A 25,167-nucleotide genomic window follows, 5' to 3' on the forward strand; every position below is an offset into this window, starting at 1 on the left:
GGCTTGCCACAAGGCAGCTGGGAGCATGTGGAGCCACAAAAGATCAGAACAGCATTGTAGAGAGGCCAAGAGGCAGACAGTAGGTTTGACTGCAATGGCATCAATAATCCTTTTAAGGGTCAACTGCCAGCAATGTTGCCAGAGTACTAATTTCATTGCTGTGTCTCATTCACCCCAGAGTTACTACATTATCAATAGGATGCAGAAATCAGACCCAGAAACCCTAGAGCTGAGTTTACTGTCTTATAAACAAATGCATTGTTTTGGGGGATATTAAATAATATTTTCTTCCTGAATACATTAGACATTCTTTAATATGATGATATGCTTGATTGGCTGGTAGATGTGATGACTCAAATAAAATCATTTTGACAATCTTAATTTGTACATAGGGCAAGATGAACTGAATAAATTAAAAATAATACACAAAGTTTTTAAATAAAACATCTTGAAATGTGTGTCACTGGAGGAAAAGAAACTGAGGGTGATTTTTTTTATCAATTAAGGAAACTTGAGCAAGTAAAGGCTGATAAAGGCTTAAAGGATGCAAAAGTCTGATTCGGCATTAAGCCTAATAACACAATGATTCATACTAAGAAATGTAATATGTGCCCTTTTAATAAGGAACACACTGATTTTAGAAACTTGCATAATGGGATTTTAAATGGCATGGTTTCTAATTACTAATTTCAAATGCAAAAGTTTATTCACCTTTTCTCCAATCATGAAATTAAGACAACCAATAAGCATTACTAAGGAGTTAGGCAAAGATAAGGTTTTGTATGAAAAATTTTATGCCTAGTTTAATGTCTGCTTTATGTAACCATTTACATTTAATGTCTACATCTGTGGCTTCTAGTCCTGAACTTTAAAAGTCAGTGTCTGCGCGTTTTCAATGTAACACATTCATTAGGTCAGATTGGACTCTCTGCATTTAATTAAGAACATAAGATTTTTAGGTAGAGGAATATAGGGGCCTTCACCTTACAAGCTAACATGCTCTAGAAATTAAATGTTAATTTTGCTATTCCTGGTGCAGCCTTCATAAGAAAATGATGGGGGGTGGTGAGCTGTGATAAAGAGGATTTCAGTACTTGCACCTTTTCAAGGAAACGCCTTTGAGAGCGCCTGAATAACAGATGTCTTATTTACAGGGACGGATGAGATCCACAGGTGCTATGTATTTTATTCTTTTTAATTTTTAGGCATACCCTGGCAAAGTGTTGCCTTATGATTGTCTTGAATTTAGCCTTGCTTACATTCTTATTGGGCAGCTTCTAATTTTCAGAAAAACAAATAAATACATTTCTTAAAAACCATGAGATGCTGTAACAACTTAGCTCTTAGCTAATTAAATACTTTGATGGATTGAAACATATCCTCTTGTTTGAGAAATTTGGAGTTTGCCATATAAGTATGTTTGTTATAATCATTGCAAAATTGCAAATTGCAAACAGTTTTACCTGATATAGAAATATGCTTAGCGAAAGATGCAGAGACTTGATTACATATCAAAATCTGCAAATTGTCCCAATTTTACAATAATTTTATTAGCACGAAGAGTCACTTCATAAAATATAGCTTAGTGTGGACTGTTATTTGGAGGATGAAAGTGTTGCTAAGCTGCACATCGTTGCCACTTCAGCATGGCTTTAGAAAAGTGCAGTAAAGTCTTTTAGCATGTCTTAACATTGAAGGCTTCAGCAGGGTGTAGTAGGTATCAAGATAGCACACAAGTGTGTATGTGGTGTTTATATTTGTAATTTTATTTTCAATGTAATCTTTTATAAAAAAAAAATGCTAGTTTGCAATTCTTTTCAACAGATTGTCCTTAACTTAAAGGTACTGACAAAAATATGAAGACTTGGATGCTTTGGGAGAAACTGATATGGCTGTACCTTGGACTGAGAACAGAGACAAACTGGGAAAGCTTCCAGTTATTTATTAGCACCGGAGTACCTGTACCAACTAGCTATGTACCTAGTTAAAACAACTGTATTAACCCATTAGCTGAGAATAAACAATGTGACCTCCAGGGGGTGCCACTGAGCACCCAAACCCCAGACACAATCACACCAAGACAGTCCTGGGTGCAAATAAATATTTTTTATTCTCAAATGCCTCTATTACAGTCCACACCACAATCCTCACCTCACAATAACTCCTACTTCTCCGGTGGCCTCATGTATAAAATGTTGCATACGAACATTTCCACATTCAATTCGCGATGTATAAAACGGGTGGCACCCAGCATCAAAGCAGTGCTACTGTTCCAGTGTGGTTTCCCTTTCTTTTTTAGATCCACATCTCTGACGCGGCTTTATAAATACACTGGATTAACCGCATATTATTTATTAGCTCAATGCATCTGATTGTAATTAACCTGTAACAATATAATGGTCCACATAATGGTCCAACTATTCTAAATACCTAGCTGCTTTAGCGTTGTTACTCTCACTGCACCTTCTTCTTCTTCTTTCAGCTGCTCCCGTTAGGGGTTGCCACAGCGGATCATCTTCTTCCATATTACTCTCACTGCACCACTCAGAGTATTTATATCACTGTATCTGAGTGGGGAATCACAGCTCTGCAGCAGCTGATCAGAAAATGAATTATCGGCATCTAGCACACACTGCCTCAGCCATGCTGTCTATTGAACTGCTCTCATACGGCAAATGCTTCAGAGCCTTTTCTGTGCTGACCTCGCGGTTCAGAAACAGTTTCATCCCAAGAACTATAAATGCACTCAATCAGTCCATCAATTGCTCCTTGTAGAACACTTTGTACTTCTAAGTACAATTTTTTCACTGTAAACTTGCAATACAGTTATAATATTGCACAACCTGAGCCACTTTATAAAGGGCGTATTTACATATGATGACGATATCATTTTTAAGATGAAATGCAGCAAAATGTGTTTATTATATTATACAGATAAAACTTTAACTTCATTTAAATAATCTATATTGTTAATAATTAAACATGTGAGGACACGGTGCCGCAGCACCAGCAAGGAGCTGGCATTCCGTTCACGGATTGTACCTGCCTCGTGCTGTATTCTTGCTGGTGCTGGCGCCACAAGGGAATGATAGATGGATGGAATAATTAAATATGTACTACGAAGATATTTCAATGTTCCTTAAAAGTTTTGAAGAATCGGCGTTCTAAGCTTACAGATGGCTTAACGTCTATTATAGAGCTGATTGTGTGGCGATTGGTTACCTGGAGTAAGAAAAGGAAGGACAGGAATTGGAGGTTAGTAAGTTTGAAAGAGACAGTACTACTGCAATAAATTATTTCATCGAAGGTCGCACACAGCACAGCAAGCATCGTGCGTGAGGCATGAACAAGCACTGCGCCATCATGTTCCCATGTTTAATGACATGCTTTAACTCCTATCATCATGAAAATGATATCAAGTATACATCTCAGTATTTTAATTATTCAGAGAGCTGTAATATCATGAATTTAATGGATTCTGTGTCCTGTCGGAGGAAGAGAAAGCCCGTTTAAGAAGCACGTAGTGATTCACACACATAGAGCACATAGAAGATCAAATACAAAACAAAGCATTTAACGTGCTACTTTAGTTACGATGGGATTTGATAAACTAGTAAATAAAACAATTTTAAAATGAACTTTATGATGTTCTACTTTAATGACAAAATAAACTATGTGATTAAAGTGGAAATTTAGAGATTAAAGTTGACATTTCATGCTTTTTTCCTACTGTGCGACTTGGTGAACTTGAGCTTTCAAGTTTCTCCGACACTCTATGTCACTCGATCAACTTCCTTTTGTTGTTTATACCACTGTTTAAACCAACAAATAGTACGTTTTTCCTTTCCTCCACTTGGTATTTGCTGAAATTCTTCTATTTCCCACCGTACTTTTGCCACATGTGTCACTTTTCACGCTGACCAGGATTTATGTAGCGGAAGAAACGTGGAAGTTGGCGTTCGCACATATTTATTCATCTGGATTTTTTTGTGCGTACGCACATTTCCGCTTTTGTCTGTATGCCATGTTATAGTGTGAATTCTTCGCACGCTGTTATGCAATGGGGCCCCGGCTGAGCTTTACTCTCTTCCTCCTGCATACGACTCAACTAGAGAAGGCCAGAAAGCTTCCTTTTTACTTCTGGTGCCAAAGCAGTTTTTCCAGCAGTGCCCTCTGGCAGCATTACAGGACCACTACATGTTTGTCCCTAAGGACTACGAATCCCACTGATCCCTGCAGGTGTCCATACTGAGTCTACGCCACCGGATTACTGCCATCTGTTGTACTGGGGCAGAAACTGTTCTTGACAATCAACCTACCCCGCTCCATCCATTAATCTGTCACTCCAACTGGGATAATAATCCGTCCCCATCCCAGCTGGGTTATACTTCCACTCATGTTGTCCTTCCGTTATGGCTTCCAGGGCAGACAAGAACCCACCTTCCTTCCCATTTGGGATGCCAATTCATCCATCATAGCGCTTACACCAATCATACTATATTTCTTGTTAAACAACTCAGTCCTGTCTTAATGGATTGAGCAATGTGACCTACTCACCTTCCACAGCCTATTACATTATGCTTGGGACAAGATCCAAACCCTCCGCTATTATTTTCACTAGGAAGTCTTTATTTGAACTTTGCACATAATTTGTTGATGCATTTATCAAAGACTTTGTCTCCTTATATTTGTGATTTTACCTTTCATACTTGGCTACACTGGGCACTTGGTCTTCAAAACTAGTCTGATGAATCTTGATTTCTTGCGGTGATACATAAATGACAAGGATTAGAATTTAAAGTTAACTACATGCATCCATCCAGTTAATTCAACAAATCTGTTTCCATAACTAGGCATCACATATTGTTTCTTTCAAATGAGGCTTTATTTGTCATGTTGCAATTGAGAGAACATGCCGACTCCTCCACAGTTGCACATGAGTCAGGACAGGCCAGGTAATGAATGCAGAACTGTAAACATTAGAGGCAGTAGTATTAACCACTCTACCACTACCTCATGTTAAGGAATTATTTCATTTTTAAAGTTATATAAAATTTATCTTATTTCAGAAAGTTTCTATTTTATTTATATGGATTCTGACAGCCAATCTCATTTCAAAGGAAAACTTTATTAGTTGTGGTTTCCACTTTTCCTAGACAAACTAACTTAATATACTGCATAAAATCTTAATTCAGTCTAAAAAATATAGTCTTTGAAAATTAAAAATTCATGAAGGTATGTCATTCTTTGCCAAAACTCATACATTCCAGCAAAGAAGATGAAAGTATATTAGGAACTAGTAAAGGTGTAATTTGCAAGAAGCAATGAACTGGAGACTGGTAACCAAGAGGGAAGCCCACACAAACAGAAGACGGTGATTCCCAGGTAGTGGAAGGCTGGTTGCATTAAATTACATGCTTTGCTTCCAAGTTGTTTTATTTCTGTTTTTATTTTATCCAGTCACTCATTTTTTTCTAAATCAATCTTTGAAGCACTGGGCATAGGGCAAGAACCAACCTTGCCAGAATACTAACACTTTATTTTAATTCATTTTTATGAATTGTTACAATAGTTTTTTGTTAAATTTTATATACATATATATATATATATATATATATATATATATATATATATATATATATATATATTTTTTTTTTTTATTATTTACATTTTTTTTGGCTCCTAGTTTTCTGAGTTTGATCGATTAATCACACTGTTGCATTTTAGTTCCACAGTGCTGTTTGACTGCTTCCATTTATATGAAATATTCTGATCAAGCACTGCTGTTACCTGGTGAGAACTACGAATGAGGCCTTGCTGGCCTGTTCTAATGGGGCCCTAGAATCCATGATACATTATTCATCAGCTAAAGTAATCTGAGTTAAGGTTTAGCAGTTGATTAAGTGAGTAACTGAGTAAGAATACAGAAGAGACTCCTCAACTCCTGTCATGTTTCCTAAATCTAACTTTTCCCAGTAGTTCTAGCATCATTCATTTTAGTATTGCCTATGTGCTTATTGTATTATATAATGCACTTCAAATTTTATCAACAGCATCATTTAAACTTTAAAAAGTGTGTTAAAGATGTAAGTTTAAGATGTTTATTACAGAGAACATATAATGAATGGCACCAAAACCTGTCATTTAACGGGTGATTTCATTATATTATTCGTAATTTGATTTTGCACTTACTGTGCCTAAAACCAGTTTACATTTTCTTTATATCCATATTCAAATGCAGTGTTTCCAAACCCATACATTGCAACTGAAATGGGTTGTCAGCTAAAGTTAATATAACTAAATAAATAAAATCAGCCATTGATATAATGTTTTAGAGGGCTACTAATTGCAAATTTTCTGTTTTTGTTCTCAGAATGAATTTATGAGTTAAGCAGAAAAGTAAAAAGAACAAAGAAAATATTTAGGACTTTGACCTGAACCTCAACTATGGTTAAAACAGTAAAACAGTTTTATGAAGGCCCTTTGCCATACTGCAGTATTGAGCTTTAGTTAATCTGGTCAAAGTGCCAGGCTAAATGAAGCTGAAATGAATTAGTGAACATGTGGTAATTTTATGCTTTTGATTGTCTGTCTATCATAATAAAAAAAATCCTGGGATAAGACAAGACTTTTTAGCCTGGGACGAGACATGACTATTTCAGAGAGATATTTTCAAGTGCTGCGAGACAAGACTTTGTGCCAAGAGATTTAATCATGCCCAGGGCCGGAAATAAAAGACAAAGAGTAGATGACAAAGTAGAACGTCGTGAAGAATTCAAAAACATTGGTTTGATACACATGCAAAGCAGGTTAGAGATAATGAAAGTACTAAAATTTGAAAGTCTCAAAAAAATGATAGTATAGATCGCATTAGTTCAAACAAATGGAAATAATTACTTGGTGAAATAACAAAACAGTGAAAAGAGATTTAATATATTGTTCTGATTTAAACTTTAAGTTGGAGACTTGCAGGTCGTCTTATTTGTGTTGCCATCAGGGAAAAGTAGCGTTTCTTCCCAATGAAGAGGTGTATCTATGAGAATTAAAATATTTGTTGTTTGGTGAAAGTGAAATCCACATACATGAGCAGCAGAGATGCGAAGTGACTCACATGTAGCACAGGCCAGGAGGATTGGCGAGAGAAGCGAGCATGGGGCAAAGCCCCCTAGTTTTATAAAAAATCAATCGATCTTTCTTAATTTTCTTACATCCTGTCAGAGAGAGAGAACAAAATACTTAATCCAATCAAATTCTTTAATAAAGCTGAACTAATTTATATGAAGTGTTTATATACTTTTTAATAATGTTCAAAAATAGAACTGGCGACTTGCTGAAATTAAAAGACTTGCCTTTCCCTTACAGATTAACAATATCCTTGTGCTACCCTGCCATAAGTGAGGTATGTACATATGTGCAATAACGGGATGAGATGGCTTGTCTCATTATTCAAAAGTGTGATTAAAGAATTCACAAGAGCCTGCAGCTCATTGACATTACATTTAGCATTCTGAATACTGACAATGCTGTTTAATTCCAATTAACATTTGTTGGTACTCCTCCATGAAAACAGAAGAACCCACAATTGACCCTGAAATAGCTTGAAACTGATTAAGCAATTGGCACCCATCATTTTTATTCTGTATTTAACAAAAATCAGACTTTGCTTTAGAGTTTTGATTCAACAGAATATTTCAAATAATAACAGAAATGAAAACTAGCAAAATTTGTTGCCTAGCCTTTAGATGCTGGGGCAGACGGCCAAGGCCCAGGATATCTCCACACTGGGAGGATTGGGGGAGCAAGCGTGGCCAAAGCATCACCTCCCTGGAGCGCTAGATGGCAGCCCCCCTGGGTTACAGCAATGCTTAGGACTCCTGCAGGGCTCCATGGGAGTTGGTAGTGCTACAACAACTGCTAAGCCGTCATGGGCAGTTGTTCCGCCACACCCAGAAGTGCTACTGGAAATGCGCCATCAAACACCTGGAGCACTTCCGGGTGCCTTATATAAGTGGCCAGAAGACACTACTCGGTGAGCCAGAGTCGGGTGGAGGGAGATAAAGCTTGCCAGGAGGAGTGGAGGAGAAGAGAAGAGAGAAAGTTAAAGAAAAGGAGAAAAATTGTGTATTGTTCTGTGCTTGAGACTGTGTTATACTTGTGGGGAACTGGGAAGGTGTTTCCCACAAGGGAAAGAGAAAACAAAAATCCCTGTGTGCTTTGGAGTTGTGCCTCTGTGTCTGTCTGTGCTGGCTTGGGGCAGCTGTGTCCACCTTGGATGTCCACATTGCAATCACTGCAAACAAGCAATTCATGTAGCTCTCAATGTAACTTCTGCACCTGTCGACAGGGAGTTTGGCCCACTCTTCCTGAGCAAACTGCACCAGCTGTGTCAGGTTTGAAGGGTGTCTTCTTCAGATTGTATGTTTCAGATCATTCCATAGATGTTAAATAGGATTCAAATCAGGGCTCATAGAGGACCAATTCAAAATAGTCTGATGTTTTGTTCTAAGTTGTTCTTGGGTGCTTTTAGCTGTGCATTTAGGGTCATTATCCTGTTGGAGGATCCATGACCTATGACTAAGATGGGGCTTTGTGACACTGAATAGTACGTTTGCTCCAGACACTTCTATGTCTTGGTAGTCTTGAGATTTCATTGTTCCCTGCACTGACTCGAGGCACTCCATGCTAGATGCTGCAAAGCAGCCCAAAAACATAACTGAGCTGCCTCCATTTTTCACAGTAGGTGTGATGTTCTGATTTTTAAATCTGTGTACATAGAGCTAATGGAACTTGCCAAAAACCACCAGATTTCTGTCATTCCATTGATGGCTTGTCAATATATGTTTTAGCAAATTCCAGGGTGGCAGTTTTACAGTATGTTTTTCTTTCAACAGTGGAATCCTCCTGGGTCTTTTTTCATTGAATCCTCTGTCACTCAGGAAGACAATCAGACAATAATGGACCTTGACCTTGGAGTTCAGTTTGTATCTCTTTGGAGGTTATCGTTGCCTTTTTGTTTACTGTTCCCACTATCCTTCTGCCCACATTCAGTGAGGTTGACACATGGATCTTAACCTTAATATATATTTGTTGCAGGAACTTCAAACTGCTTTTTATTGACTTTGCTTTTAACATGCTTGTCTATGATTTTTCTTCTCAGTCAACTCTCTCCTTTGTTTCTTCTGGTTCATGTTCAGTGCGGAACACAAGATAATAAACAGGCTGAATGACTGATTGCGTGATTGGAGACATGTGTGATACTAATTAAAGACAACAGTTAGCTTGAAAAATCACTCTAATACAATTATTTATGATTTTTTCTAGGGGTATCAACAAATGTGTCCAGGCCATTTTAGAATATCTTTGTACAATAAGCAGTAATTTATCTGTTTAGATCTGTTTGCTTTGCTTTGCTCAACATATCAAAGGCATGCAGGAATACATGGGACAAGTGCGTTTCATTTTTACACTTTTTTGGAGGCATACAACACTTTTTCCAATGAGCTGTAAGGGTGCCAACAAATTTGTCCATGTCTTTAAGTAAATAGCAAAAGCAAAAGAGAAATGTAGGAGTGATTGGAGCCCCAGTTGGAGAAACTCCATATATGTTAGTGATACGGAGAGACAAAACGGAGGTTCTCCAAGTCACTGTTTTGTCTTAGAATGGAGTGTTTATGAAGTCTTTTTCTGTTTTGGTCATGAGAATGGCCCCAGTTATTGCAGAAATCCTTTCAAAGACAGCCATATATGGCATTGGGTGTGACATTTTATAGAGAGTTAGGCAATGCCAGCTGGGGGTCACAGTTCTTCTTCAAGGTCAACAACATTAGAACTGTAAAAGAAAAAAAAGAACATGTGACATCTCTGGTGTACCCTAGTACCATGTCCTGTTGGTATGTTAGTCCCAGGGGGTTTGAACTGATAACCAAGCCCCTGACACCATCTTTATGTAGCATCATTTTATGTCTATGTAGAATATGAAGTCAAACAGTGCTGTATGAACTTTACAAATTGTCTCCATGGAGTCTTTGTCCCAATATAGTATCTCATCTGTATAATTCTGTTAAACGGATTTTTTTTCAATAAACTTCATAATATACTTCTGTTTACCTAATGGATACAGATCAATGGCATTTATGTCTCACATCATGAAGACATTTGGAAGGCTTGCCCTAAATTATATGAGTTATCTTGTGGTAAACCACATGAGCGCAGTGCAGTCTGTCTATTGGACAAAGATTTGAGTGGAGAAGCAATTATCTGTCTTCTCCACAAATCCCATAAACGTCTGAAGTGACTCCATTCTGTTGGGCCCCTGAGCAAGGCCCTTAATCTGCAATTGCTCCGTCCTGGGTATGACATTAATCTCCATCCAGCCCTGCAAGTAGGCCCTCCAACCTGCACGGACAAACCTGGGGGTTGGTGGCAAAATTGGCACTCCAGCCACCATAAAAACCTCACACTGTTCCATTCCATCTGAACTAGAGTGGTGCTGAGGTGTCACCCATTGTATGGCTGCACTCAGGTCCTAATCTGGGGATCCTGACTTGATTTGTCATGTGGTGGGTGTGGCAATGCGATGTACCAGCACGTGCTCCCAACCAAACCCCCACAAGGCTTATACTCACCTGGGGCCTCATGTATAATGCCGTGCGTAGAACTCGCACTATAACATGGTGTAAGCACAAAAGCCGAAATGTGCTTACGCACAGAAAAATCCAGATGCAGGAATCTGTGCGTACTCCAACTTCCACGTTCTTCCGCTACATAAATTCCGATCAGCGTGAAAAGTAACGGTTGTGCACGCGCTTTATGTAACTCCCCAACTCCTCCCAGAATTACGCCTTTTTAAATATGCAAATGAATATAAATCGCCCTTAAGCTCAGCCTTCTGTGAACAGACAATGGGAAAGCACGGGGGAAAATATAAGAATTTCAGCGAATACCAAGTGGAGGCAAAGGAAAAAAATACTATTTGTTCAAATAAACCGTGGTATAATCAATAAAAGGAAGCTGATCGAGTGACATAACGTGTTGGAGAAACTTGAAAGCTCACGTTCACAAAATCGCACAGTGCCGGAAATAAAAAGAAGTCACATATCAAAGTCGCGTGAAAAGGCGAGTTGTAGCCCACTGTCTGAGTGTCATATGAAAGCTTATTAGGGTACAGAGAAAAAAGGCACACAGTGGGGAAAAAGCACGAAATGTCAACTTCAATCTAGACATTTCCACTTTAATCACGTAGTTTATTTTGTCATTAAAGTAGAACATCATAAACTTCATCTTAAAATCGTTTAATTAACCAGTTTCTCAAATCACATCGTAATTAAAGTAGCACGTTAAATGCTTTGTTTTGTATTTGATCTTCTATGTGCTCTATGTGCGTGAATCACTACTTGCTTCTTAAACCGGCTCTCTTCTTTCAACTGGGCACAGAATCCTTTACATTCGTGATATTACAGCTCTCTGAATAACTAAAATACTGAGATGTATACGTGATATCATTTTTATGATGATAGGAGTTAAAGCACGTTATTAAATATGAGTTTCACGGTGCAGTGATTGTGTGAGACCGATGAAATAATTTATTGCAGCAGTACTCAGGGACAGCTCTATGCTTGTGGTGGCACTGGGCAGAGGAAGAATCGGTGGCTCCTTCGCCGCCAATGTCAGTAAGGTAGCTTATGCACGGTGGATGGCCACGTCCGTTGCAGACACTGCATAGCCGCCTCGTGCTCATGACACAAGCATTTAACTTTTGCAGAAATTTGTCGCTGCATTTTTAGCTGTGTTGTTATTTTCTCTTTCTGTTTTATATTCACTATATATTGGCGCAGCCGCCACTGCAGTCCTTGCTTTTCTTTCCCCAAATACCCAATCACTACACAATCAGCTCTGTAATAGAAGTTAAGCCATCTGTAAGCTTAGCGCCGATTCTTCAAAACGTTTAAGGAACATTGAAATATCTTCATAGTACATGTTTAATTATTCTATCCTTCACGACACTCCCAGTGAAGAATATAGATTATTTAAATGAAGTTAAAGTTTTATCTGTATAATATAATAAATATATTTTGCTGCATTTCACCTTAAAAATGATATCATTATCATATGTAAATACGCGCTCTATAAAGTGGCTCAGGTTGTGCGATATTATAACTGTAGTGCAAGTTTACAGTGGGGTGATTGTACTTATAAGTAAAAAACAATTCTACAAGGAGCAATTGATTGAGTGCATTTAAAGTTCTTGGGATGTAACTGTTTCTGAACCGCGAGGTCCGTACAGGAAAGGCTTTAAAACGTTTTGCAGTGGCTGAGACAGCGTGTCCTTGAAGCTGTATATCGATAATTCTCTTTCCGATCAGCTGCTGCTGTGATTCACACTCAGATACAGTGATATAAATACTCCGAGTGGTGCAGTGAGAGTAATATGGAAAAAGATGATCCGCTGTGGCAACTCCTAACAGGAGGAGCAGAAAGAAGAAGGTGCAGTGAGAGTAACAACGCTAAAGCAGTTATGGTATTTGGAATACTATGGCTGTTCCCTGGACCATTATATTGTTACAAGTTAATTACAATCAAAGGAATTACACTAATAAACAATATGCGGTTAGTTTCAGTGTATTTATAAAGCCGTGTCAGGAAAATAAAGAGTAACCACACAGGAACAGTAGCATTGCTTTGACGCTGGGTGCCGCCAGTCTGCAAAACCAAGCGGAGAACTTGGGTACGACAAGGTATGAAGTACTGTGGAAAAGTGTGTGGCTTTACGTCAAGTGTAGGCTTTATACATCGCGATTTGAACGTGGAAACATTCTTAAGCAACATTTCTGTGCGTTCGCACCGTTTATACATGAGGTCCCTGGACCAAGCTGAGAGCACTGTGACAATGATAGTTTTTAATTTCTCCAGTGCCTTCAGTATCATCCAGCCATTCCAGTTAAGGGGTAAACTCAGAGATATGTAGGCAGATAACCCTATGGTGTTTTAGATAATGAACTATCTTTTGGGCAGTTTGTTTGTCTCAAGGACTGTATTCATGATATGGATTGATTTTACACATAAATGATGTATTGATAAAGGGGATGAGACAGAGTATAGGAGTTTATTTCTTGGTGCAGAAAGAATTGTCTTCTGCTCAACATCAGCAAAACCAAGGAACTGGTTATTGAATTCCATCATACCAAAGAGCTTCTACATTGGGTCAATATTCACAGAGTGGATATGGAGATGGTGCATTGCTATAAGTACTTGGGCATCCACATCAGTGACAGGCTGATTTCATAGTCTCAAAACACAGAGGGATTATATAAGAATGGGCAGAGCAGACTCTTTTTTCTTAGGAGACTGCATACCTTTAATTTGGGTAGTGACATCCATCTCATGTTGTATAACTCTGTGTTAACCAGTGTGATTTTTGACGCCTTGGTCCTGGGCCAGTAACATCACTTTAAGAGAGACCCACCAAGTCAACAAGCTGATTAAAAGGACAAGTTCAGTTATGGGATGCACTCTGGACCCCTTGGAGGTCTTAGCAAAAGTGAGAACTGAAACAAAACTGAGTGTCATTACGATCAAAGCTGCACATCCTCTACATGACACACTAACACCGAGTACTTTCAGTCAACAAATTATTCAGCAGAAGTGTGTAAAAAAATGTTACCGGAGCTCCTTTATACCAACAGCAATATGTCTGCATAATGCCTCACTGTGACCGGGACTGCAAAGTCAGTTTTCTTTCTTTCTTTAGTCATTCAAATAATTCCAACTAAGTAAAATGGAAGGGGACTTGTACTCTAGATATGTATGTGTTATTATAGCTCAATCATACTGGGTATGCTGCATTTCTTGCATTACTGACTTGATTGAATGAAGACCGCACAATTTTAATGTTTTATTTTTCAACAGATGTCCTTTTTTCACCATCCTAGCTACAATATGTTAGCATGCTTTACTACTTTTTTTTTATAATAGCAGCTATTTCAAACATTGATATTGCCAGGGTGCAGTCTTGCCTTATGTAATATACTTGGCTCATTTCAGCCCTCGGAAGGATTAAGTGCTTTCAAATAATGGGTGAATAGAATATAAAAATGCACTTTTGTTATTCAATCTATAACAGAAGCTAGCTAGAACACTACCTAGCAACTGCTCCTAATACTACAGAGACAACTTCAACTAAAACATCAATATCAAGCCCTGTATGTAATTCAACAACAATTATACACCTAATTCATCACTAATTGACTGCTTGCTTTCCCTGATGGTACATTTCTAGGTCAGTCTTCCTGTGCTTGTCTAATTATTGCTTTTTAACTGATCATTTACAACTGCTGCTGAGATGCGCTGCCAAACTCAGCATTCATGAAAAGCAAGTTTATTTGGTGGGTTTTTAATTTGCACTATGAAACAGTGTGGCCTTCCGCTAAAGCACAAGTTTCCCTGTTCAGTCATCACCTCCCACTTACTATTTGACCCTGAGCAAGTTCCTTTATGGGCCTGTGTTCCAAAAGTTAAAACAAAAACAGAACACAAAGAACTGGTCTGTATCATCTGCACTCCTAAGCAGCATTCTGATGTCATTCACGCAGGTGGCATGTAAAAATAAAGATTGCTTGTTTAAATATTCTCATTGGTTTAAATTTAGAGTGCACTGCAATATCATACAGTTGACCACTCAATTCCCACTGCTGACCCTTTGTGTGACCCAAACAAACTGTTTAACCTGCCTGTGTGCTCCAGCTATAAAAAAACAGATGTAAACAGTTGGAATATGGATCTTTGCTTTTATAGTGCTTTGAGAAGATGCTTGCAACAGAAGGGCTCTAAATAAATAAAAGATTGCATGTATACAAATTAAAATGATAGGAATGAAGAAATGTTAATTAGACACAATTCTGGCAGTCAAGACGGAGCAGTTTCATTGCTTCTAGGTAACTTTCCAAGTGTGTTTAACTAACACACAGAATAAATAGTCAGTTGCCTGAATCTACTGACAAGGTAAGGCATTTTTAAGCAATAGATCTGGATAACCTAAAGCACTGTGCATTTTATTTTGTGGATTTCAGTATACTACTTTTAAGAAAAATATATACTTTAATGCAAAATCTGGGTATCAAAGAAGAGCAAATATAGATGATGTCCCAATCATATCATTCATTTAAAGAATCTGACAAGTGTCATTTAAGCAGTTGTTAAAACTTTCAGAATTTTGTTGCAAGGTGTCAGCGATTATTAAGATAAATTAAGTTCTCTCGGGGTCTAAGGTGAATTCATACAATTGATTTCCTACAGTGTGATCAATAATTTATCGACAAGTCAGTAAGTAAATGACAAAACAAAGAGCAAAAATCAATAGCATCAAGTCAAAGGCCAAATCAATCGCTGAAATTCTCATTAATGTGTACAGTAATGGTTTTACTCACTTTGATACAAAATAACAGAGTTGTGTTGATCTTCATGTTCATTCATTAAGGACAAAAGGCCAAAAGTCAAAGATTCATGATGATTTTTAACCAGATTCTCTTTTCTGAAAAGGCACTTTGATGTAAAGAAATCTGTATTGTTGAATGATACAGGCTAAAATTCTGAAGTCACAGAAGTTTGAAACTACCCCCTAGGCCATCTCTATAAAATTGACATTTAATGAGAATGTAACTGAAATAGATAGATATGAAGTTCATCTTTATTTCAACTTTACTGTAAAGCAGGATTAAATACATTATCAAATAATATTTTCCCTTCCTACTTCAACCAGATGTTTTACTGTGGGAATATTGTAATGCTATAATTTTTATCTCAATTTCCATGTACACTAAATATCTGTCATTTACCCTGGGGGTTTAGGCATCATTATTCTACAGATGCTTTGTTCAATAAAATATTCATCTTTAAATTCTACTATACAAGTCAAGAATTTCTGAAAACAAAATTCTGCCAAAATTGTTTATTAAATTAAATGTATAGGATTAGCAGTAATAGGATGGTCAGAGGTTCAATTCACATGAAGTAATTGTGGTTTTTCATCCATTAGAGACTCCAATTGGCGTAAAGAGCTTTGAAACCGTCAGATGTAAACAAGAAATTTTGAGACAGAGAGGGAGAAGATACCTGTAAGGGCTATGGGGTGTATTAAAAAATGACCAGGGCCTTGTAATATTAATAATAATAATAATAAATTTTATTTATATTGCACTTCATATTTTAGAAATCTCAAAGTGCTACAGAGTAAAAACAAAAATAATAAAACAAGAAAATCTATGTATACTTTAACAAAATATCTTTCTAAAAGATGAGTTTTAGATTCCGTTTAAAAACATCAGTCGACTGTGGGGCTCTCAGGTAATCAGGGAGGGCGTTCCACAGTCTCGGCGCCACAGATGAAAAAGCCCTATCACCCATACTGCGAAGCTTGGTTCTAGGGACTTGGAGAGTGTTAGTGTGTACAGAGTGGAGAGTGCGTGAGGAGGTATGAAGGGTAAGGAGTTCCTGTAAGTAAAGGGGGGCATGTCCATAGATGCACTGATGGGTGAGGAGAACACCTTGAACTCAATTCTGAGTGGAACAGGGAGTCAGTAAAGGGTTTTCAGGATTGGTGTGATATGGTCATGCTTTCGCACCCTCATCAGGTTCCTGGCAGCGCAATTCTGAATATACTGGAGTCTCTGAATACTCTTGCCAGGAATCCCGATGAGGAGCGCATTACAGTAATCCAACCTGGAGGAGACAAAGGCATGGACGAGCTTCTCTGCATCTTCTAGGGTGAGAGTTGGTTGGAGTTTAGCAATATTCTTGAGGTGGTAGAAGGAAGACTTGCAGAGGTGTTTGATATGGGCGTCAAAGGTGAGTTGAGGGTCCATTTTTTCAACACCCAGATTGGTGACAGATGTGGAAAGGGGAATGTTTTGGCCAGCGAAAGTGATACTGGTGATGGTAGAAGAGCGGAGATGGTGTGATGTGCCAACTAAGATGGCTTCTGTTTTGGATCTGTTTAGCTGAAGAAAATTGAGCCTCATCCACGCCTCTATCTCCTCTTGGCAGGTAGTCAATGTAGATATTGGCAGAGGAGCAGTAGAGGAGGTGGGGGTAGTCCTGAGGTAAAGCTGAGTATCATCAGCATAGCTGTGAAAAGATAAACCATGTCTGCTAATGAAATTTCCAAGGGGGAGCATGTAGATGGTAAAAAGGATGGGGCCTAGCACAGAGCCCTGTGGGACACCACAAGTGACGTTGTGGGTATGAGATTTTGTGCTGCCCAGGGCGACGTGCTCAGTTCTGCCGGTCAGGTAAGATGTGAACCAATTGTGAACATTTCCAGAGAGTCCAATGGTGTATTTAAGGCAGTGAAGGAGAATGTTGTGGTCTATTGTGTCAAAAGCAGCTGTCATGCTGAATTTTTTTTTTTTTTGCTGTATCCCCACTTAGAATATTCCAGAAAAGAATGGATTATCCGGTTTCTACATGTTCTAGTCAATTGCTATATTATTTCCTTCTTTGCAACTTTTTCTTGTGTCTAGCATTATTTCTAGTGCACAAATATGTCTGTTACTGTGCACTGTGCTAGCCATTAAGACTAAGCTAGTGGGCTGCAGCTACTTGGCCCTTATGCATTCTTTCTGAACAAAACAACTTAGGGTTGTATTAATATTTGCTTGTGTGTAGAAAACCTTTGCACATTTATGATTAAGGCAATATTCCTTGATATAAAATGGTGTCAGTATGTCCCTGACCCCCAGATTGACCTTATTTACAAAGAACAGTATGCATAATTTACAAAAGCATGGATGTAGGTTTTGGAAAGGTTGTTTTGGTTCAGCTTCAGGATCACCTCAAAACATTCAATCTGTTTGAAAAATTTCAATCTGGTTTCCGATCTTCTCACAGTACAGAGACAGCCCTGGTCAGAGTCACCAATGATCTCCTGATGGCCGCTCTCCAATACTCCTTATCCTTCTGGATCTCACAACTGTATTTGATATGGTAGATCATAATGTTCTCCTCCATCGTCTTCACTATATAATTGGACTTTCTGGCATTCCTTTGGAGTGGTTCGAGCCCTATCTTACAGAAAGGGCTGAGTATGTGGCCCTGGGGGATGCTAAATCTCATACCCACACTGTCACCTGTGGGGTCCCACAAGGATCAGTTCTTGGTCCGACCCTTTTTAATATCTATATGCTACCCCTGGGTCACATCATCCGCAGGCATGGAGTTTCATTCCATTGCTATGCGGATGATATGCAGCTCTATGTGAGACTGGTTTTGACTTCTTTTACACCTCCATCAACTCTTTCCTCCTGCTTGGATGAGATTGAGGCTTGGATGTCCAAGAACTTTCTTAAGCTGAACAGCACCAAAACCTAAGCTCTTTTAACTGGTACCCCCCATCAACTTCGTTCCACAGTAAATTGTATTTCCTTTTCTGGTCATACCATTACTTTCTCCCCTTCTGTTACTAATTTGGGTGTCAAATTAGACTTCCATTTGTCATTTGATGCACATGTCCATCACCTCTGTAAAATTGCATTCCTTCGTCTTCGAAACATAGCCAATCTCCGTCCCTGCCTTTCACTTTGTGATGCTGAAAAGCTGTTTCATGTCTTTGTCTCCTCTAGGCTGGACAATTATAATGCACTCTTCATCGGGATCCCCACAAAGAGCATTCAAAATCTCCAACAAATACAAAATACTGCTGCAAGGATCCTAATGAGGATGCAGAAATATGAAACATATTTCACCAATCCTTCTGTCACTTCATTGGCTCCCTATTCACCTCCGTACTGAATGCAAACTTTGTTTGCTCACTCACCAGTGTATCTATGGAAATGCTCCACAATACCTTAAAGAACTTCTTATATTACAATCCACTGCAAGAAACCTTTGTCTTACAAATACCTATCACCTTCGCCCTTGTAGAAGACGAAGTAACAGCAAGCTTTGTTTTAGCAAACAGAAAAATGTTTGTGCAAAGGACTCAAGGTCTGAGTATTTATTGATTTTTGATATTTATTTATTTACTGAGATTTTATTTTTTTTCTCCAGCTTTTGGAGTTTTTTTTTTTTTTTTCTGTCCACCCTGGCCATCGGACCTTACTTATTCTATGTTAATTAATGTTGACTTATGTTTATTTTTATTGTGTCTTCTATTTTTCTATTCATTTTGTAAAGCACTTTGAGCTACATTTTTTTGTATGAATATGTGCTATATAAATAAATGTTGATTGATTGATTGAACATTCCACACATGAGTCTGCCTCATCACGTTTTCCCTTAGCTTACATCTGAACGCCATAACAAAAGGGGCCAAGAAATCAAGTTTTACAAGGGACATTAAAGGGGCTCAAGGTTTGTGTATAATAAATGTGTTGACTGTTGCATTTTATAATGATATTAAATCACGCATTCTAGGGGTATAAAACTGGACCCCACCCAACAGACGGGGTTCAGAAGAGCCCTGACGCTGTCATGTATATTTGATTGTCTGCTTTTCTGAAACTCTTCTCACCGTGACTCTGAAAAATAAAGCTGCTTTATAACCGCACCTGCTGTCTGGTCTGAAACCTTCGTCCACACCCCCCATGATCAAATTTTGTACAATGGGTGACTGAGCCTTTGCAGTTGCTGCTCCACGGCTATATAATGCCCTACCAGAGAACCTGAGAAAATAGCAGATTGTGGGCTGTGTGGCAGTAGGGGGCGCTAGTGCTCCCTTGAACCCTCAGGTATGACTCCAGACACCAGGTAAAAGTCCAAGTGTTTTCTTCAGTGCACCAAGCACCTCCCACACTACTCATATATTTAAATCACTACAAACAACACTATAAACTACTCCTCCTCGCCCAGAAGCTTTGCTCCTCTCCCACCCAGCACAGCTCAGTGTCTGGACTGAGGCACCGTACTTTTATAGCCCCTGACCCGGAGGTGTTTCTGTCCCATCAATCCATAGTTCCTAATTCCTTCCGGGTCAGGGCAATCAGTCCTTTTATTCAACCCGGGAGCACGACATTTCTTCCCATCACGTGACCGTGACGTACTCCCGGGTCATACGGCCTCACAGGGCCCATAAGCCCCCCCACAGCAACTACTGGTGGTCCCCAAGGTATCCAGCAGGGCTGTGTATAAACACTACAAAGTCCATAAGGCCCTGCTGGATCTCGGGGCACGATCCTGCTGTCGGGAGAGCTCCTCCTGGTGGCCTGGGGGTGCTGACCGGCATGGGAAGCCAGCAGTGCTCCACAGCTGTTTTAGACAAACAAAGACTTTTCTGTTTTGGAAAGCTTATTAAGAAAATTGCCTCTAATTATTGTTTTATCTTGTGGCTTTGTTTATTTTTTTTATGTAGCACTTTGAGGTATACTACAAATGTAAAGTGCCTTATAAATAAAATTAATTATTATTATAACAAATGTTGTAACAACTTACCAGGATGGATGGTGAAGAAGCATCAGCTAAGGTACTGTCACGTCTATTAACTGTTTTGGTGCATTGTGCTGCTGCTGTCCCAGCTTCCGTCTCAACAGTGCCATGACCTTGAGGACACCACCAAAATAACAAAATTCTCTAACGCCTATGTCCTCCACTCTGCCTCCTTTCATTCTTTGTCCATGTCCTATCCTGTTTCACTCTCTTTCTCTCTTAGTTATGATGTACTGTTAATAATGGTACTGTTAATTATGCTTTCTACACTGTTACTTGTAATAATGCTTTCTACACTCTTCTATCCATTGCTGTTTTACTCCCAGTTGTTCTAACTCCAGACAGCCTCTTCATGCCAACTAGTCCCTTTTAAAGCACTCTACTAACATCACAATGAGTGCAAGGGAAGGGAACATTTGCCCCATTCTATTTCCAGCTCCCTCCACCTTCACTCATGCTGCTTTCCAACAGCCCAGCATCACAATATTATCATATACAAAGCCAATTTCAAAGCTGCATTCAGAGAAGGAGAGAACATCCGATCACATTCATGGCATACTAAATAACGCTTGTTAATTGGCAAATGTAACATTTCTAACCAATCAACACAAAACATAATTTGGCAGTCATCAGCTTCAGACTGACTCATTATGCCAACTATAAAAAAAGAGAATCTAAATAAATAAATAAAACAAGACTACCAAGTATTAATGAATAAAAATTATTAAAAGTGTGAAAATGAGAATGTACATATAGAACATTTGAACAATCAAGATGAGAGCAGGCCATTAAGTTTAAAAAGGCTCTTCTTGGTACTGTGCACTTAATTCTTTGCAAATAACATCAAGTATGGTTTTGAAGGTCCATACAATTCTACTGCCTACCACATTATTTGATAGCATATTCCAGGCATCTACAGTTCTCTGTGTGAAGAAAACCTTCTTAATGTTTGTGTGAAATTTACCCTTAACAACTTTCCAACTGTGTCCCCAAGTTCTTGATGAACTAATTTTTAAATAACAGCCTCAATCCACTGTACTAATTCCCATCATAATTTTAAGTGCTTTAAGCATATCTCCTCTTAACACTAGATTTACCACAGTCTACGAAAAAACTTGTAGATCCGTCCCACCTTAAATCGCTTCTTAAAACCTTTCTCACCTCTCCGCCAGCCTCCTTTAAATGTAAATGTGCCGATAAAAACAAACTGCAAGCTATTCCATACCCCCACCGATTTAGAAGGTGCACAAACTTCTCCCAGCTCATGCCTCGATTATCTGGGAGTGAAGTGGAGTTTTATAGTGGAAATAATAGATTGTTATTTGGAACATACGCATTTCATGTGTGTTCCATTTCTACAGTAATCTGTGTAAACACAATGTTAAAACAGAAACTTTTTCATATTTTAGTAATAAATGTTACAAAATGTAGGCATAAACTATAAAATATGTGAAGCCTGAAGGCCAAAGATCAAATAAACACTTTCATAAAAGGTTCAAGAACTTTCCAACAGCTTCCATGGCATACTGGTTAGGTTTCCATACTTCGAGTGCAGCAGACTTGATGTATCTCAAGAGATCTGAGTTCGATTCCTTGCTGGGGAGAAAATTTATTTATTTATTTTATTTTTAACCTTCACCGTTCTGCCTGCTTGAACTCCTTGTCTATCTATATAGTAATAACAGTAATTTTATTATTATATAGGAGCTTCCCTGTCTGCCTATCATATAGTGCCTTTCCTTCCTATCTATCTATATATCTATCCCCTTAGCTGTTTTTTATGTATCTATTATACAGTGCCTTCCCTGTTTATTTATATATCTAGTGCCTTCTCTGCCTGTCTGTCTGTCTGTCTGATTGCATATAGCGCTGGACTTACTGCTCTGTACTATTCTGTCCTCTGCATGTCCTGGAGTACAAAAGAAACACCACCATACAGCAACATGTGCGAACTGGCAAGATCGGGAAAAAACACGCGGTCACTGATTACAAACTGCAAGATGAATGAAAGAGACAATATATAAAAAAAAACATCTTCACGCTAATGCAATATTATTTGAAAACAAACAGCGTCAGATCGGGTTTGAGTATATGCCCAATCTGACGCTGTTCGTTTTCAAATAATATTGCATGTACTGTGCATTGAAACTGCTGCACTGAATTCTGTAATAGCGTCAGTGTGTATTCAAACCTGATCTGACGCTGTTCGTTTTCAAATAATATTGCATGTACTGTACTATTTTAGAAAAAAAAAAACATACATTTGATTTCAGTCAGTCTGTAAGAGCCAGTATAAATGCATAATTGTAAAGGTTAGCTTTGTTTTTTTTTATTTAGTTCCATTCTCTAAGTCGCGTTCACGATCCACCTCCCCATCTGACACTGCTGTTTTCACATAAAGACGCGCTATAGCTCAAATGTGATTTATTTGGAGACGCGCTATAGCTCAAATGTTATTTATGTAGGGAAGAAAGTACAGTGTCAGGTGTTCATTCAGTGTAATAGGAACCATAGCACAGAGAGATCTGTACACTGCAACAAGTACACATGTCGTAAATGTAGGAAGGGTGTGTGGGAATTGTCAATATTTGAATGTGATGATTTTATATAGCACGGATCGGAAATCAGCAGTTCTTAGCATTGCACCACGCAAGCTGTCGTATCAACCGCCTACTGTAACTTGCTTTATTTTTTCTTCACTTATAGTCTAGAATAAAAGTGCACTTGTTTTGTTATACTTGTACACCAACATATGTTCCTGTGATTGAGCGACACGGGTATGCTCAAAAAATAGACGTGTAATGCCACGAAAAGTGCACGCAGGCATTTCAGTTTGCAAGCACTGGTACGAGAATGCAGTCACAAGTACGCTGCAGTGCTATAGCACATCTTTATGTGAAAACAGCAGTGTTAGATTGATTGGGGGTTATGGGAAGGATCCTGAACACAACTGAGAGAATGAAAAGTGAATAAAAAAATAAATAAATAACTTTTACAAGTATCATAAATTACACTGGCTGTTACACACTGAAATCAAATGTATGTTTTTATTCTAAAATATTAAGAATAAGAGCGGTTTACTTCTCAAAACTGAGTCATAGGGAATTGAACCCATAACCTTTTGATTACTTGTCAGCAGCTGATACCATTACACTACCGTGGCAGTTATAGTAAACATGTGTCAATGTGGCATGCTAAGGTGGCTTTTTTTCTGCAGTTATATTTTTGAATAAAGGCATACTTGTTCTGTTATATTTGTACCTTTTGTGAAAGTGTGTCTTTGATATTTGGACTTCACGCTTCATACATTATATAGTTTATGCCTACATTTTGCCATTTACTACTACAATAAGAAAAATGTTTCTGTTTTAGAAATGTGTTTACACGGATTACTGTAGAAACAGAACACACGTGAAATGCGTGTGTTCCAAATAATTATCTATTATTTCCACTCTAAAACTCCACTTCACTCAAGGCATGAGCTGGGAGAAGTCTGTGCACGTTCTAAGTTGGTGGGGGATGGAATAGCCGGCTACTTGCAGCTTTTCTTTTATCAGCACATTTAGATTAACAAAAGAGGCTGGCGGAGAGGTGAGAACGGTTTTAAGAAGCGATTTAAGGTGGGACGGATCTACGAGTTTTTTTGTAGGCTCTGGTAATTCTAGTGTCAATTATCTTTTACTTAAACTGAAAATGTTCAACTCTTTTAATATTTCCTCACAACGTATCCCCTAGAGTCCTGCATTCAGCGTAGTTGCTCTTCTCTGGACTCTTTCTGGCGTTGCTATATCCTTTTAGTAACCTGGAGGCCAAAACTGTACACAGTACTCCAAATGAGGTCTCACCAGTGTGTGCTTAAGCATAACCTCCTTGGACTTGTACTCCACACATCATACTATATAACCTAACATTTTGTTAATCTTCTTAATGGCTTCTGAACACTGTCTGGAAGTTAGGATAGTGTAGAGTCTACTACGACTCTTAAATCCTTCTCATAAGGAGAATTTTCAATTTTCTGATCTTCCATTGTGTATTCAAACCTAACATTTTTACTTCTTATGTGTAATACTTTACATTTACTGACATTAACTTTCATCTGCCACAAATCTGTCCAAGCCTGTATGCTATCTAAGTCCTTCTGTAATGATTCAACTGATTCTAAATTATCTTCCAATCCAACTATCGGTGTCATCTGCAAACTTAGCCTGCTTGTTATTTACTTTCCTATCCAAATTTCATTTGGCATCACTAGTAGAATATTTTGGTTTAAATAAAAAAAATGAATAAATAAATGTTTTAAGAAATATGTGAAATTAGATAACAAATAAATACACAAAGCAACATGTGAGCATTAATAATTACATATGTGATGACTTTTGTTGTTTGTTTCTTTTATGCATTTATAATTTTTTTTTGTACATTTATTTCAGTGACACCATACACAGCACGAAATATGAAAAGTGTTACTTTCACTCATGAAAGTTGATGGGCTCTAGCAATCACTGTATTTTGATTAGTAGAGGGGGCATACATCTTTGGCCATCAAGTGTTACACTTATAGGCAGACACCACACATGGCCTGCAGACTCCTAAGAGAGTGATGAATTCAGAGCTTCCTGAATTAAAGTAACAGTTCCTTGCAGTAATTCTGGACTTTTTTTTTTTTTTTTGTGCTCATGTGTATCAATATACGCTCCCAATCACAGCTTTGAGTATGTGCTTTGCTTGCCTAGGTGAATCCTGTGGCTAATAGGC

This window comes from Polypterus senegalus, chromosome 3 (genome assembly GCF_016835505.1).
Source record: "Polypterus senegalus isolate Bchr_013 chromosome 3, ASM1683550v1, whole genome shotgun sequence".
Taxonomy (NCBI): Eukaryota; Metazoa; Chordata; class Cladistia; order Polypteriformes; family Polypteridae; genus Polypterus; species Polypterus senegalus.